Genomic DNA, 17,361 nt, shown 5'->3' on the forward strand with positions numbered 1-17,361 from the left:
TGTAAAGTACTTAGTACAGAGCCTGGCACATAGTAAATGCAGCGTAAATTTTATTAAATTGTGAAAAAATATATTAGTTCAGTAGTGAACCTCAAGCATGACTACAAAATAAATGTGCTTCAGAATTTAGAAGATACAAATGATTCCTTAATCTCTTCCAGAAGCTATACGCATAGTCCAGTGACACCACCATTCCTGAAAACATTTTTTAAAACCTTTTGGAATAGCCTTGAAGAGGCAGATTAAAAATGAAAAAAAAAAAAAAGTTATTTCTTTGTGGTCACACCTCAGCCTTACTGCTTTCCAATTAGTATTATTCAGCTTTATCACTCTGATTTTATTCATCAGAAATGCCCTTTCCAAAAATCAGAATTTTTACGAATGACCAAAATTTGCTACCACTGCAGATACTCAAAAAGATCTTCTCCCGGCTGTGAAGACAGTCTGTTCAGTTTGCTTCAGGTTACAGTGGGAGGATGTGTTCACTGCGTTATTTGAAACTATGTAACTGGAGATATTAAGGCTACAGAAAGTTAGCCAATATGGAAAAATTCACTGCTAAAAAATTTTTTAAAAAAGCTTTAATGATAGATTGATAATCTTCTGAGGCTGAAATGAAAGCAGATAATTATGTACTCTCCCTTGCTACCCAAATCTCCCCTCAATACCATGTCTCATACAGATAGGAGTATGGATCTCAAACGTACAACTTTCACATGGGGTATTATCACACTGTATGTGACCTTCAGATGGTAACTGACAAATCAACTCATATGGGTGTAAAACAGACTGTCTAAAATGCTATACTTACGTAGAAGCTACTTTTTGCACAATGGTTAAGAAAATCCATCTCAAATGGTATTGCCAACCTATTAATAGTTGTAGTATCGACTAATGAGATTGAGAAAGTCCTTCTGGAACTCACTGTAGGTGATACGTGCCTCTCAACCAAAATCATCTACTTCTAAAGGTGACATTTACAGAATTTTTTTCCTTTTCAAAGTTGATCATAAATACGATCTCCCTTTCAGTCCTGACCATCAAATTTCTTCTTCTACCTCAGGAAGTGATCAGGAACTTATGTCAGAAGTCATTTTAAGCTTTAGTAACCACTTTTATCTCAGCATGACTTAAAATGAGCATAAAAATAAGTTTTGCAGATGTCGGGAAAGCCAGATGTAAGTTTTTACTGAGGTCTCCGCTTATTCTGAATTTCCCTTATCCAACTTCAATTTATTTAATAAGTCTACAGTGACCTGAGAAAGAACAGCTCTGGAAGATTCAGCAACTGCCGTGTGGACCAGGTCAACCTCCAACTAGGGCCAGCCCAAGGTTTTCTTTGTTACTTATAATCTCTCAACTTTAAATATTAGTTTTAATGAAAATTCAGAAGAGACATCTTCCTCCGCTCCCCTTTACTTCTCTTCAACCCATGACTTAATGCTGCATGTACCACACCTCATGATTTAGCAAAGCCATTACCCTACTTCAGAAGTGGATTAAGAGCAACACAATTTATGAGACAGAACAATTAGCCAGCGACCCATGAACGTTTCAGACAGAGTAGGATTTTCCTTACGACCGAGTAGCAGTTCTTATCTCAAGTGAGTCTGCTCAAAAATATTCAAATGCATCTTCTTTCTACTAGCTTCTGGCATATTTTCGGCAAGTCAAATTTTCTGCTGCGCTTTCTAGCTGTGAAGGGTATAAAAATCACACACACACACACACACACACACACACACACCGTAATTTCGAGGCTAGAGACGTAAATTCTGATCCAAACGAAGCCATTCACCAACTGGTAGAATCCAAAGTACTCTATAAATCACTCCCCCACCCACCCCACCCGGGCTCAACTTCCCCATCAGTCAAATGGAGGTAACAGAAGCAAGCGCAACCGCAGGTGATGAGGTTCAAGAGATAACAAGGAGTGTTCTGAAATGCGTCAAGGCGCCGCAGAATTGGAATGTAATTATCAGCACCGAAAGAACCCTCACTGCCTCGGCAAAACTTAAAAGGTTACTTCGTTGCTTACCAGCAAAAAAGAAAGAAAGAAAACGGCGAGCACAGGCAACCCGAACCCGTCTGGGGACACTTTTGCGAACTCCAGGAGGGGCGGGGAGTCACGGGGATGCCACCGGAGCCCGACGTGGGCCGCTTCGCCGCCGCCCCCAGCGAGGAGAGGCCCCGAGAGCTGGGAATCCGAGCCGGCCGACAGCCCTGCCCGCCGAGGACGCTCGGGGGAGGCGGGGGAGGGCTGGGCGCGCCGCTGCCACCAGCGCCCCGGTCCGCGGTGCCACGTCCCGGCCTGCGTCCGCGCACCCCCCGCCCCGGCTCCAGCCCCGGCCGCGGGGCTCACTCCCCTCCGGCAGCCCCTCCTTCCCGTGGGCCACACCTCGGACCCGGGCGGGCAGGGGGGGGGGGGGCAGTTAGAGCGGTTGGAACAGTCGCCCCGAACTGGTCGCCCCCAGAGCCCGGGCCCGGCCCGGCCCGGCGGGGCCTCGCACCCGACCCGCGGGCCCGGCGGGTTCCCCGGGGACAGGCCTCGGCGCCGCCAACCGGCCCGGCCCCCTCGGGAGCGGCCCTGCACCGCCGGCTTACCTCCAATGTGTCAAAAGCGCATGTTCGCCGCCGCTCGACCGACGTCTCCGCTCCGCTGGCCTGGCCAGGCCCGCCCAGCCGCTCGGCTCCGCTCCCCTCCGCAGCCCAGAGCTCCACTCCGCGCACCTCGGCGCCCGGCTCCTCCCCGACACGTCAGGGGCCGCCTGGGTGTCCGAGGCCATTCTGTGACGCACGGGGGCGGGGCCCGGAGCATGCGCGCGAGCGGGCGCGCGGCCGGGGCGGGGCTGCGGCGGGGATGGCGTCACGCGGGGTGAGGGGGACGAGACGGGCCGGGCCCGGCGCGCTGACGTCAGGCTGGCGGCGGCCTCTGCGCAGGCGCCCCCGGACCCCGCGGTTCCCCCAAAAGCGCTGAGCGGGTCAGGGAAGTGACGCCCCAGGCGGGGTGGAGGTGACACCCTCTCGCCTCCCCGTCTTTCAGCCACCGAGGTCCCTCGAGTGTCTGTCTCAGGGCTCTGTTCTCACCTGGGAGGGCACCCCAGAGCACCCCGCAGAATAATAGGGGTATCCTTGTCCCCCTCGTCATTCCCCTGAGACCTGCGTGGAGTTTACGGCACTCTTTCCAGCTGACATTGTATGCCCGGATTTGTCTTCCTCCGGGAGATTGTAAATTCCGTGAGAGCTGGACCCTTCTAGGTCTTTCTCATCCCAGCAGGGAGCTTGGACATAAAGTGGGCGCTCAAATACTTGTTGATCAGAATGAATGGATTCGTGGGGGGAATACAGATACAATCACTTACGTATTTTGCATATCTAAGCGTATATTTATTTGTGGGTGTATCCCCCTGGGGCCCCTGAAGCCTGGCAACGTAGGGGACCCGAGAGGGAAGAGGCCTGAGGGGTTACTCAGCTCAGAAAGGGGAGAGATGAGGATGAGCAAGTGCTTGGGGAGCAGAAACGTGAACCGAGCTGTTTTAAAAAGCAACTCTAGGAATTTTTACTGCATAATGTGCAGTGTAATTATCTCTGATGTCAGTGCTATCAGGATTGGATCTGTGGGTGTTTTGGAAGGGATAATCATGTGAAAGGCAGGCCTCAAGGTGAAAGCAAGGTGAGGTTGGAAGGTCCAGTTATGTTTTTGAGGAAATGGACCTAAATGGGAACAATGCAAGATGGGTTGTAAGAGATGTCCCAATCAATAAAAATTGGAGACGTGATGAATGGGGTCTGCAGGAAGGATAGCACCTTGAACTAGACTCTGAAAAATAGAGGGTTGAAAAGATCATGATAATGACAGGAAGAGTAGTGCCCTTTTCTTGTGCCATGTGTATGCACTAGTAATTTTGCAGAATGCTTGGTTTTCATAATTTAATCCACACAGTGGATTAAATAGGCACTGTTAAAATTCCCATTTTACCAGTGAGGAAACTGAGAGTCAGCAAAATAACGTTGTCCAAGGTCAATCAACTAGGAAAAAAAGAGGACTCAAGATCCAAACCCAGCCAGTCTGGATTGTTTAATTCCAGAAACCACACTATACCCACTCAGTTAGGGGGTCTATTAATAATAACTACCATTTATTGGGCTAGAGCACTGTGCTAAGTGCATTTAAAAAATTACCTCCCTCAGCCCACACAAGCAGCTTGTGAGCCTGGAATTATTACCTCAAGCCATATATATATTGCAAAACCAAGGCCCTGGGGAGCTAGAGTTTAAACCCAAGCAGGTCTTTGTCTAAGCCCAGTGACCTGGGGGACACAGAGGAAGCTCTTTCAGGATCTGGGGCTCTGCTTCCCTGTCCGGAAGCTGTGCTCTGGCCGATGAGATCACAGGCAGAGAGGTAATTAGGCAGGGAGGCCTTCCTGTGGACCTCCTGCCAAGACCCAGCAGTCCCACCCCAGAGGAAAAACAAAGTCTGCAACTCTTGTCCCCGCCTCCTGGCTGAAGTCCTGGGAAATACACTGAGTCACCTAATGGCAGGCCAGGCCCTGCAGAAAATCTTGTTGTCATCTTGCAGGCCACCTCCCCTCCCACCCAGTCTGGACCCAGAACTGGTGTTTGTCAGGCTCCGTGCGTTGGCCCCATCGCAATGAATGGGCTTTGCCTGGCAAGGCTCTCAATAATAGCAAAGCCCCTGACCTCCTTCCTCTGTGCCGTAACAGTGAACAACCTTTGCCCCACTCCCTGCTTCCAGTCTGCCCATCCAGGGAGAGCAAAGTGGAAGTGAAGATTGAAAGCAGCCTCAAGGGGAACAGAAGTTACAAAATCGGCTTTGTGAACGTAAAAATGATGAGTGAGGTTGTGCCACCTTCTGCCTCCATAAACTCTTTACTAGGGGTTTCCTGAGGCATGGGTCAAGCCGAAGGAGTCAATATCACAGTCCCTGAGAGCACACACAAGTATCCCATCTTCCCTGCCATGCACTGAGAGACTCGGGAAACAGAGGCCAGTTTCCACTGGGGAGGGGTGGGGGAGGTAGGGGTTGACCAGCTGCCCTACGAGAAGTTTGGACACTAATGTAAACTCTAGCTAATGAGAATGCAGGACTCCAGCCACATCACACACTAAAGGTAACATGGTACGTATGGGCCTGCCTTGAAAATTCCGAGGAGATGGGGTCCATGGAACCCTCTGTTGAATCAGGTGAGCAGAGACCTCATAATCAAAGGTTTGATTCAGCCTAATCTCTCCATATCTTTTGGGCCAGTATTTTCTGCTGACCTTTAGGGGCCTAGATCTCCTGTACCCAGGCTGGCCAAGGGACTCCCAAAAGCTGCTGGTTACTAATGGCCTGCTGGATACATTTGCCAGATGTCCTACCGCCACCTCCATCTCGTCTGAACCCCAAACAAATCCTCCTTTTGCCCCAGTTAAAATTTCCAAAATGAGTTTCATGTTTCTGGCAATGACGTCATCACTCCCCTGGTTATTAAGGCACAAAAGCCTCCTCGAGTCACCCTTAATCTTCCCCTTCCCCAGCTTTCATTTCACTCTCAAGGTCACCAAACCCGAAAGACCCTCCCATCATGAACTTTCCAAAAATCCATTTTCCCAGTTCACAGTCTCCTATCTCTCCGTCCCTCCGTTCCCAAACTTCTCTCCCCCTAAATTTCATCTTGGTCCAGCCCAGCAGACCACACAGCCATCAGACTAACCTTCCTAGGGTCCCTCTGTGTACAGAGCATCGCTGGCTCCAAAACTTGTTTCGGCATCCTGTTGCCTTTGTGACAACGTACAAGCTACAAAGCCTAGCATTCAAGGCCCTCCCAAAGCAACTCCAACCCACTTCTACAATCTACTTCCTATAATTCAGCTATGTGGGTCCGACCAGACCCTCCACTGCATCCCCCAAACAGTTCCCTTCCTCTCTGGGCCTCTTATTGACTCCCACTGCCGTGTGTCCTACAGCTGCTCCCTAAGCCCCGCTAGCCCACCTTCCTCTCTGCCTTCTGAAGTCTCATTCATATGCTCCCTCCTCCAGGAAGCCCTCCCTGATACCTAAAGCCCCAAAACGAGTGTTCCTTCCTCTGAGTTCAAGCAGAACCCCATATAGTTCACAGGAAACTTACTGAACACAGCCTTTTGGTCATGGAGGTGTCTGAGCTCCCCGCAAAGGAACCAAAGCTCGCTGAGCACAGGGATAATATTGATTGCCCCACTATTCTCCAGCAACAGGTGTTTAGCAAACAGTTAGTTAAATGTGCTTCAATTAAAAGTGAAAGAAAGAATCCGTAGTTTGGTGGCTATGACTCCAAACGCAAGACTGACAGCACTTTCTGGAAAATGCCCCAAATTATGAGAAAAAAATACCACATAGAGAGATCTTCGCTAGTTCGAAAGGCTGAACTTAGGTGATGCCAGGTGACGGCGGACCTGGAATTCAGGTCATGGGCAATTACGGCTTTTCTGTAGCCCAAATCTTAAATCCCAGACTATACCATCTACAATCCCCAGGGCAACATCTTTTGCTTTTGTATTAAAAAAGAATAGTCATGGGGCACCTGGGTGGCTCAGTTGGTTAAGCATCTGCTTTCGGCTCAGGTCATGATCCCAGGGTCCTGGGATCAAGCCCCATATCCAGCTCTTTGCTCAGCGGGGAGCCTGCTTCTCCCTCTCCCTCTGCCTGCCACTCCCCCTGCTTGTGCTCTCTCTCTCTGTCAAATAAATAAGAATAGTCATAATAAAAATAGTTTTTTATTTAAAAATTATACTCTTGGACCTTGAGGTGAGACATAGTTTTCTAGAGAGAGGCACGTCTTTCATTCATCAGCTATGAATTTAGTGCTTGCTTTGTGCTAGGCACTGTGCTCGGCCTTGGGGATTCAAGCCCATCACTGTCAAAAGCACTCCCAGCGCCATGGAACTTATCTTCTAATGGGGAAGACAGATAATAAGCAAATAGACAAATTTCGTTCTGTCCGATCATGACAGATGCTAGGAAGAAACCTGCCCAGGGCAAGAGGCTAAGATATGGCAGGCGCGGCTCCCTGAGTGACTATCGGGCTTAATGTCATGGGAGCGATTGTCTTCCTCCATAAAATTGTCAGGACCCATAAGATAAAGGTCTGCTATATAAAATGCAACAGAGATGTGAAATCAAGAACATAATAATATAGGCCAATGCCTTAGATAGGGAAGCTGATCTTACTTTCCATCACAGTGCCGGGCATAGAGTGGGCATTCCATAAATAAACTGGATGAAGGACTTGCTAAGTGGTCTACGGCATGCCCAGCCTTCAACCAGATGATAAATTCCCCTTCCGAGATAAGGAATGGTTCCAATGATTCAAAACTGCCCTCTTCCGCTTGGGCCCTGAGCCTTGGGGCCAGGCAGCTGTGAACAGCTGGGCGGATCCCGGCACCACCTCAAAGAGAAAGGCAGACACGTTTGAGGTCTTTGTTGTATCCTCAGCGGCTCCTTGAACACACCGAGATCACCGAACTACTCAAGGCCATTCGGGCTTCTAAACCCCAGCTCTTCTGTCAGGATCTCTGTCCCCTCAATTCCCAACTCCCCGCTGTCTCTAAGTCAACAGAAAGGCAGGAATTGGGTGTGACAACCAGCGTAGGTTCCTAACCTCCTTGCTGTTCCTTCCCTTTCCACCGTGTCTGTCTGAGGACGCCACCTGCTTCTGGATCCCTCACCCGCGGCAGGCTTCCAGGGTAGCTTGCAGGTGAGAACGAGGACAATTCAGGCTGAGGCTATCCCAGGCCTCCCTGTCAGAGTTCTGCTCTGGTACCTGGCAGGAAAGGGCCCTCCCTCGTCCTTATCTGGGGGAGTAAACTGAAGTTCAGTCTTTGCTTAACTCTTTGTTTCCCCTCCCTATTAATGGAATCTGATAATCCTGCCACGCTCCCATGAATCTCTTGGAGCTGCCCCAATTTCTTCCCCAGCAACCTACCTGAACTGTGGGCTTCCTCCCGTTCTGGAACTCCCTGCAGCCTCGTGGTGTTCCTGAATTCAGAGCTTCCACTCCCCCAAGCTTCTGTCTTCTCTGTCAGCCCTGGCTCCCACCCAGCCCCTTGTGTCACTACCCACGCCCCAGAGTGACAGCTCCTTCCACAGCAAAGGAAGGCACGACACTGTTAATTGTTAGCTCGGTTGACACCTGGCAACCCCAAGGCTGTTGGCGTCACACCTCCGTAAACAGTGTGACTGTCCCTTGACCAGATCTGCTCACGTACCTTCGCAGAGGCAAGGTGGCGCTGGTTTTGCTCACTCCCAAACCATCCTAATGAAATGACCGAGGCTCAAAAGAAACGGAGCGTTTCTTACCAGGCTGAGCTGCGCTCCCGGGCAGTTTCAGCCAAGTCCCCATTAGCAGCAAAGCCGGGGAGTCGGAGTTACCAGGACTGAATGACCGTGCCCGCAACCATTCAACAAGCCATCTCGAGTGCCCAGCCTGTTCTAGGCTCCAGGAATAGAGCAGTTAATGACACGAGCTCACAGAGAAGAAACGAAACAGAAAAGAAGGAAACATTAGCCCGGCAGGTAGTGGGAAGCACTGAGGAGAAACAAAGAGGCTAGAACCGTTCGATATTTTATATTTCGAGGGCACCATCTGACATGTAGCTCGAACGACAAATACCTTGCAACGAACGCTTTTAAGTTCTGAGATATTTCCCTTGCTCTCAGCTGCTCCTCCTCTTTTTTTTTTTTAATATTTTTAAAAGATTTTATTTATTTACTTCTTTATTGGAGAGAGAGGGCACGCAAGTAGCAGGAGGAGCAGAGGGAGACAGAGAATCTCACACGGACTGCTTGCTGACCTCAGAGCCTGACGCAGGGCTGGATCTCGTGACCCCGAGATCATGACCTGAGCCGAAATCAAGAGTCGGACGCTTAACCGACTGAGCCACCCAGGCGCCCCCTCTTTTTCCTTTTAGAACTCCAGTAAAGGGGCGCCTGGGTGGCACAGCGGTTAAGCGTCTGCCTTCGGCTCAGGGCATGATCCCGGCGTTCTGGGATTGAGCCCCACATCAGGCTCCTCCACTATGAGCCTGTTTCTTCCTCTCCCACTCTCCCTACTTGTGTTCCCTCTCTCGCTGGCTGTCTCTATCTCTGTCGAATAAATAAATAAAATCTTAAAAAAAAAAAAAGAACTCCAGTAAAAGAACTCTCCAGTAAAACTAAATGAGCAAGAAGCAGCAGCTGACAGCATTTAAAAATACAGGTGACTAACAGACATATCATAGTCACCTTCTCCTGATCAAAAACATTCCAAATAGAACAGCAAGGAAGGGCGGGGGGAGGGCTGTGTGTCACTAGCTCGGATGTCAACCACAGCTAACCTGGAACGTGAGGATTGCTCTTCTAGGGGGTCACACATGTGGAGAACGTTGTCTCAATAAGGGGAACCAGACCCTGACCACTTATAACTGTACCCTAAGATGGGCTCACAACCTACGGAGTCCAGGCGCTCTCAGGGAAACTACACACGAGCCTTTGTCAATTCTTACACTGTATAATACAGAGCGGGTCCCGATGTCCACTTTGAAAACGGCAGAAGGGGGCTTTGTGGCCTGTACATGAGAAACCTTCTCTGCTCGAAATCAGATCGGGCTTTTTTCAAGAGTGTGTGTTCCACAGAGGCCAGTTTTGACTCATAAAGGCTGACGTGCAGAAACAAAACGTCCCAGGGCTCGTGTGAATCATGGCAGAAATGTCCCTTCCATACAAAGGAAATACGCATCCCTTTGGAGGGGAGCAGGCCAGGCCGACAAGAAGACAGGGATCTAAGTGCTGGTGGCAGGACCCCAGGGAAGGTGGGGGAGCAGGAAGTCCTTTCTCCAAGCCTGTTGCTGTTTCAACGATTTTCAAAACTCATGTATTAGTTGGACAGTTATTAAAATCGTGATAAAAAGATATCAGAGGCCGCTCTGTGAGAGCAGGAGGCCAGGACACACAGAAGAGTTGATCAAAGGGTGGCAGGACCCACCCTCCACCCCCAGCCAGAGCCCCACCCCTGCTCAGGGCTCCCCACCCTGGTGCGAGGGTGCAGTCAGGAGCCCTTCCCTGGGCCTGGAGCCCTTCCCTCCTGCCGCCTTCGGAATTCAGGAATTTCTTCTGGCCCCATCAGCAGGTGATTTTGCCCATCACTTCCCTCCCCTGAGTCTGGGTTTCTTCCTCTATAAAAAGAGCAGGTTGGTAGCAGCTCCCATGAGTCAGGACCCGTCCAGCCCTCTGGGTGCTGAACACCCTCACTGGGGGAGCTGAGGTCCCTGGCTCTCCGGGGCCAGTTTGCCCTAAGTCATGGCAAGGTCAGGTCCCTCCTTGGTCGGTCGGTCAGTGAGGGCAGGTGACTGAGGACCATCTTATTCTGGCCAAGTTTGTTTGCTCTGCCCTGGGGAGTCTCCGAACTTGCAGAATGGGCCACTTCCAAGGGCATGTAAAGTCCGGTGTATTCGTCTCCTGTGACCGCTGGTAACACATTACCACATGCTGAGTGGCTTAAAACAACACTAGGGTACCCTCCTCCAGCTCTGTAGGTCAGGTGTCCAAAATGAGACTCAGAGGGGTAAAATCAAGGTGGTGGCAGGGCTGGTTCCTGCTGGAGGCTTTTGGCCGCTTCCAGCTTCCAGATGCCCCGGGACTTCTTAGCCCGAGCTGCCTCTCTCCAGCAGCGCCTCTGCCACCACATGACCTCGTCTGACTTTGACCCCCTGCCTTCCTCTCAGGAGAACCCTTTCGATTACACGAGGCCCACCCTGATATCCCAGAATAATCTCCCCACTTCAAAAGCCTTAACCACCTCCGCAAAGCCCTTTCTGCCATATAAGGTTCTGGGGATTAGGATGTGGGCATCTTTGGGGGGTTATTATTCTTGCTACCACATCTGATGTTCTCATTTTACCACCTTCACAATATTTGCCATTTCTCCATATCATCTTTGAACTTTTCTTTGAATTGACTCCCCTCCTCCCTTTTTTTTAAAGTAAGCTCCATGCCCAGTGTGGAGCCCAGCTCGGGGCTTGAACTCACAACCCTGAGCTCAAGACCTGAGCCCAGATCAAGAGTCAGACGCTTAACCAACTGAGCCACCCAGGCACCCCTGTACTGACTCACTTTACAAAACAGCCCTAAACAACCATAACTATGAAATCCTGGAATTAACCGTCAGTCCTGTTTTCCCTAATATTCCATAAAATAAACAGATAGCTATTAAAATGGCAAGTGCGGCTGTCTGTACCATGTAACATCACTCTGCACGCCACCAGGAGTACCAAGGTCATCCTTTGGGGGACAGAAATAGAATGCAGCCTGCTGGTTTTACAGAAGAGGGTAATTTGTCCAAGAATGCACAGCCACAAAGAGCAAAACTTCAGCTCCACCCACAGCTTCTTCCCCATCTCCACCCTCACTCGTCACAACTTGAGAGCATGTCAGTTTTTCTTCACAGCATCCCTACATTGGAGATTCATATCATCTAGTGCTCAGGTCCCCTTCTGTTACGCTCCTGGGTATTTTATATTTAGAAAGTGGCGTTTCCTATTGCTTCCCCTGTCGACCAGCCCTCGTGTATCCCACTTATCTGTGCTAAACAGTCGCGTGTTTACTTGGCCCGCATCTGGACGGTGTCCAAGCCCCAGGGACGAATGAACTGAAAAGGAAGGTCAGTGGCCAGTGGTGACTTTGTACTGGGCTCCTTGGCATCTGTCCCAGCTGCAGGCTGAGCTTTGAAAACCACTTTTGAGAAGACAGAGTTCTGTTCCATACACACAGTGTGGGATGATATAATTATCCTCGTCTTACATAACAATCGGCATGCAATAAAAATAGCTTTCGTTTATTGGATACTTAGTGTGGGTCAGGCCCTGGGATAAGTGCTTGCCAAACACCCATTCACGGCAACTCTATGAGGTAGCTCTTCGTGTCCCCACTTTACAGAGGAGAAAACCAAGTCTCAGAGAAGTTAAGCAGCTTGTCCAGATCGCACGGCAGCTGTGACAAAGTCTGTATTCATAGCGCCTTGGAAGACACGAGAGAACTTAGAAATCTACCTGAGATGAGGAAGGAGGGTGGGGAATCCCAGAGAGGCTGAGCAACCTGCCCGAGGACACACAGTTGATGGCAGACTCAGGGACAGTTCATTCTTTCTCATTTTCTCACTTAAGCTCGTATTTCTGGGATGACTTCTGCAGACACCTGCCTGATATGCTTCTGTTTTCTCCTCGTTACAGACATCCCTCCTCCCTGATGCTCTTGCTCTCCGTCCTTTTCACCCTGGGGTTGAAAGCCATGGAGGAATCTAAGGAGAACCCCAGAGCAACCTTTCTCCGTCTCTTCCTCCAACCCACAGGAAGACAAAAAAAAAAAAGACAGAAAGTGCTAGAAAATCTCTGTTGAGTCTGTAGTCACTGATTTGAAATTCGTAACACTTTAACCAGAAAAGGATTAAAGTTTGCTTTTTATCCTTTCCCCTCCCCCCAAAAAGAGGGTGCTAAGCAGATAACAGAGTGGAAACAAGGTTAGACGGGGTCATGATCCAGAGGGGAACTTGTTAATGAAGATTTTAACCCCAAAATAAATGACCCGATGGCCACACAATGGACTACCAAGTTACAATGAATAATCATGTCATACGACAATGTATAATACAAGTAAAATGACTCTTATTTTCATAAGTACATAACTACAGAAAAGGTGATTTATATTTTCTTTTTTTGTGTTTATTTGTGTTTTCCAAAAATGCTACGGTGAACGCAGATTACTTTCTTTTTTTTTTTTTTTTCCTTTTTTAAGTAGGCTCCACACCCAGCATAGAGCATCTTGAATTTACAGCCCTGAGATCCAGACCTGAGTTTAGATCAAGAGTTGGACGCTTAATTAACTGAGCCACCCAGGCGCCCCTACAGATTATTTTCTTAATCCAAGGAAGGGAAAAATATCATTAAAAAATATAGACATAGTCATTAAGATCTGCTGTTTTCCGAAGCCTGTGCTCTGAGACCGAATAGACAAGAAAATAAGAGATTGACCCTACGCCTCTTTACAGAGCTGGCCATAGATCGACAATTTAACAATTTTCCTACCCCACTAGAAAAATGAGCAATGGGGGCGCCTGGGTAGCGCAGTCGTTAAAGCGTCTGCCTTCGGCTCAGGGCGTGATCCCGGTGTACCGGGATCGAGTCCCACATCAGGCTCCTCCGTTATGAGCCTGCTTCTTCCTCTCCCACTCCCCCTGCTGTGTTCCCTCTCTCGCTGGCTGTCTCTCTGTCACATAAATAAATAAAATCTTTAAAAAAAAAAAAAAAAAAAAGAAAAATGAGCAATGGATATAAATAAGTGGTTCATAGGAAAAAACAAAAAAAAATGGCCAATAAATATGTAGGAAGATAGTCAGCCATATCATGAATAAGTTTTGAACATGTAAATTAGAATAACAACGAGATATAACTTTTTGCTTATCAGACTAGCAAAGTTTAAAATAAACGGTAACGCTCAATATGCTGTTAAAAGTATGAGAAAGTCACTGCTCTCGTACAACACAGATCAGAGTGCAAATGTTATAACCATCACAGTTACCATGATGGGTTGAATACTTGTATCTTCACTTCCTCTTGAAACACCACGAAAAACACCGGACAAAAATTCTAAAAGGGAGAAATCCACGAGGACAGAGTACAGGAGAGAAGACAATGATGACACAAGGTGTCAACAGAATCTGGAAAATGGAAAGCAGGTTGGCGAGTGGAAGCTGATGGAGAGGATCAGAGAAGGCTGGTAACCGAATGCCAACCGGAAACAAGCAGGGTCGTGCCTCTGACCGACACACGGGCTCAGGAATTGGAGGTGCCAGCTACGTCAGAAGGCCGGGTGGGGTGGGGCTAAAAACAGGAAGGTCTGTTGAAACTACGGTATGTTTACAAAGCATTTTAGAGGCTGACTTCACAGCCCCAGCAAATGACAAGCCAAGGTATTCACCTCTCTGCCACCCCAGCAGGAGGAAGATGTTTACTCTGGAGAAACTAAACCAGAAAAGCTCCCGACTAGGGCACACTGGGCCACACCAGAGGGCAAGGCTAAGTCACCATACTACAAAGAGAAGGGGGTTAGAAGGAAGGCAGATCCTTCAACGGTTGTACACTGAAATGAGATCCTAGGTTCCTTCCCCTGACAGCCTCCCAGAATGCCTATAGCCTGACTTGTACCCTCCAGGCAGGAGATCAGAGAGTTTTTCTCGACAGAAGCCAACTAGCTCTAGAGAGGTCTCCCAACCACATGGCCTGGTCTGGATTACCTCACAGAGCAGCCCAACAGCCAACAAGATGCCCCACCCCCCACACACACACACAGCCTCCAATCAGCTTCTAGCTCCTTGATCATAAAAAATGAACATTTAGCAAGGAACCGGCAACATTTAAAAAGCCTCCAGTGTGAAAGACGGAACAAAATCACATAAAAGAAATTCAGGAGTAGTAGATACAGTGGACGAAGCAGAAGTAAACTGGAAAAAGAAAAACTTTAATATCTTCCGAGAAATAAAGATATCACTACATTCATAAAACAAGAACATGGTGCTACAAAAAGGAATGACACAAGAGCCTTTTTGTTTTCAGTGAGGGTTGAAATTAAAATATGCAGTTGATGGGGCGCCTGGGTGGCACAGCGGTTAAGCGTCTGCCTTCGGCTCAGGGCGTGATCCCGGCGTTCTGGGATCGAGCCCCACATCAGGCTCCTCCGCTGGGAGCCTGCTTCTTCCTCTCCCACTCCCCCTGCTTGTGTTCCCTCTCTCGCTGGCTGTGTCTATCTCTGTCGAATAAATAAATAAAATCTTTAAAATAAAATAAAATAAAATATGCAGTTGAAAAAAAGATGGAAACTACGAGATTATCTGATGTGTCTGATCCTATTGAGAGAAATTTAAAAGTCCTGTTGGAGAGGAAACAGTGATATGTATGTGAAAACTAAGAAAATGAAAAACTGAGGCAACCATCAACTCCAGGGGGAAAAACTTGGACAAAAGGAAGGAAATAATAATAATAAATTAGATAGCTCGGAGAACAATACTTACATAGTTGAGCATAACATACTTTCATCACATAAACATGAACACTGATTTAACCACAATTTGTAATATAACCGTATCAGGAAGATGGGGGAGCGTTAATATAGATGGGGTGATGTACCCTTACTTTTCATAATAAGTCAGTAGATAATGACTAAAATAGAAAAAAATAGTTACACAGGCACTTTAGACACAAGTAAAATAATTAAAAGTGTTTGTGTCTGATAAGGAAAACTTGGAAGTGGGAAGATGGGAAGGGGAATTGCTATTTTTCATTTTTGTGTTGCTTTGTGTTCCTTTAATAAAAGTGGGTATGGGGGCACCTGGGTGGCACAGCGGTTAAGCGTCTGCCTTCGGCTCAGGGCGTGATCCCGGCGTTCTGGGATCGAGCCCCACATCAGGCTCCTCCGCTATGAGCCTGCTTCTTCCTCTCCCACTCCCCCTGCTTGTGTACCCTCTCTCGCTGGCTGTCTCTATCTCTGTCGAATAAATAAATAAAATCTTTAAAAAAAAAAAAGTGGGTATGAAATTTAACATGAATAAAAAGTATGACATTTATTGGAGGAATTTAGACAAATGGACTCAGACTGTAAATACATGTATAACATTTGCCCAGCAGTAAACTTGTAAGGATTTATACTAAGGAAATAATGGGGGGTTAGTTTGCAAAGATGTGTGTTCAATGACGTTTAGTGCAGCATTGCTTGTTATTATACCAATAAATTGGAAACAGCCTAAACACCCATCAGTAGGAGATTGGTTCAATAACTTCTGGTATGTCTACACACTGGAATCCCACATAGCTGTTAAGAAAGACAAGGTAAGGACACCCCGGTGGCTCAGTTGGAGAAGCATCTGCCTTCGGCTCAGGTCATGAACCCGGGGTCCTGGTATGGAGCCCTGTGTCAGGCTCCCTGCTCAGAGGGGAGTCTGTTTCTCCCATTCCCTCTACCCCTCCTCCCACTCGTGCTCTTGCATGCACACACATGCTCTCTCGCTCTCTCTCTCAAATAAATAAGTAAAATCTTTTTTAAAAAGAAAGACAAGGTAGGGGGGCGCCTGGGTGGCACAGCGGTTAAGCGTCTGCCTTCGGCTCAGGGCGTGATCCCGGCGTTGTGGGATCGAGCCCCACATCAGGCTCCTCCGCTATGAGCCTGCTTCTTCCTCTCCCACTCCCCCCGCTTGTGTTCCCTCTCTTGCAGGCTGTCTCTATCTCTGTCAAATAAATAAATAAAATCTTAAAAAAAAAAAAGAAAGAAAGACAAGGTAGATATTTATAAATTAACCAGAGATGATACTCAAATAATATTGTTAAGTGAAAAAAGGTTAAAGGACAGAGTTTGACATAAGAAATATTTGTTTTAAAAGTCTAGTTAATTTCCAGAATATATAAAGCACTCCTACGACTCAACAACAACAAAAACAACGTGATTGAAAAATGAGTGAAGAACTCGAGTAGACGTTTCTCCAAAGAAGTATACAAATGGCCGATAAGCACATGGAATGATATTCCACACCACTGATTACTAGGGAAATGCCAGTCAAAACTGCAGTAAGACACCACTGCACACCCATTAGGATGGCGACTAGCAAAAACACAGAAGGTAGCATGTGTCGGCAAGAACATGGAGAAACTGGAACCCCCGTGCACTACCGGTAGGGCTGTTAAATGACGCAGCCACTACGTATGAAGTAAGACGATTCCTCAAAAACTTAAAAATAGAATTGCCATATGATCCCAGCAATTCCACTTGGGGCATATACTCAAAACAATTGAAAGCAGGGACTCAAACAGATATTGGTGAACTCATGGTCATAACAGAATTATTCACAACAGCCAGAAGGGGGAAGCAATTCAAGTGTCTACCAACATGCAAATGGCTTAACAGAACGTGGTCTAGTCACACAACAGAATCCTATTCAGCCTTAAAAAGGAAGGCAATTGTGACAACAGGGATGAACCTTGAGACCATTTTGCTGAGTGAAAGAAGCCAGTCACGAAAGGACAAATACTGTATGATTCCACTTAATGAGGTGTCTAGAGTCGTCAAACTCAGAAACAGAAAGTAGAATGGTGGTTTCCAGAAGCTGGGGGAAAGGAGAGTGGGGACGTGGTATTTAGTGGGGACGGAGTTTCAGTTTTGCAAGACGATAAGAGTTCTGCCGACGGGTGGCGATGATGGGTGTCCAACAATGTGAACGCACTTGATGCCACTGAACTGTGGACCCAAACCCATGGTAAATTTTATGTATATTTTACCGAAATACATTTTTAAAAAATTTTTTGAAG

General features: G+C 47.8%; 1 protein-coding gene across 7 annotated transcripts in view; it reads right to left on the reverse strand.

The window, feature by feature from the left end:
- The window catches only part of NDEL1 (nudE neurodevelopment protein 1 like 1), a 44,374-nt gene that overhangs the window by 26,173 nt on the left and 840 nt on the right, over positions 1-17,361 (reverse strand). For 2 of the 7 annotated variants that reach the window (XM_026520962.4, XM_044391739.3), the window contains exon 1: positions 2,605-2,767. The exons of 3 other annotated variants lie outside the window; for them this stretch is intronic. The gene's annotated coding sequence lies outside the window, so the exon portion shown is untranslated. Of the gene's footprint in view, positions 1-2,604; positions 2,771-17,361 lie in introns of those variants that run through there. 2 more of the 7 variants (XM_026520959.4, XM_026520961.4) reach the window with 2 other exon arrangements.

The sequence above is a fragment of the Ursus arctos genome, unplaced genomic scaffold, assembly GCF_023065955.2.
Source record: "Ursus arctos isolate Adak ecotype North America unplaced genomic scaffold, UrsArc2.0 scaffold_14, whole genome shotgun sequence".
Classification (NCBI taxonomy): Eukaryota; Metazoa; Chordata; class Mammalia; order Carnivora; family Ursidae; genus Ursus; species Ursus arctos.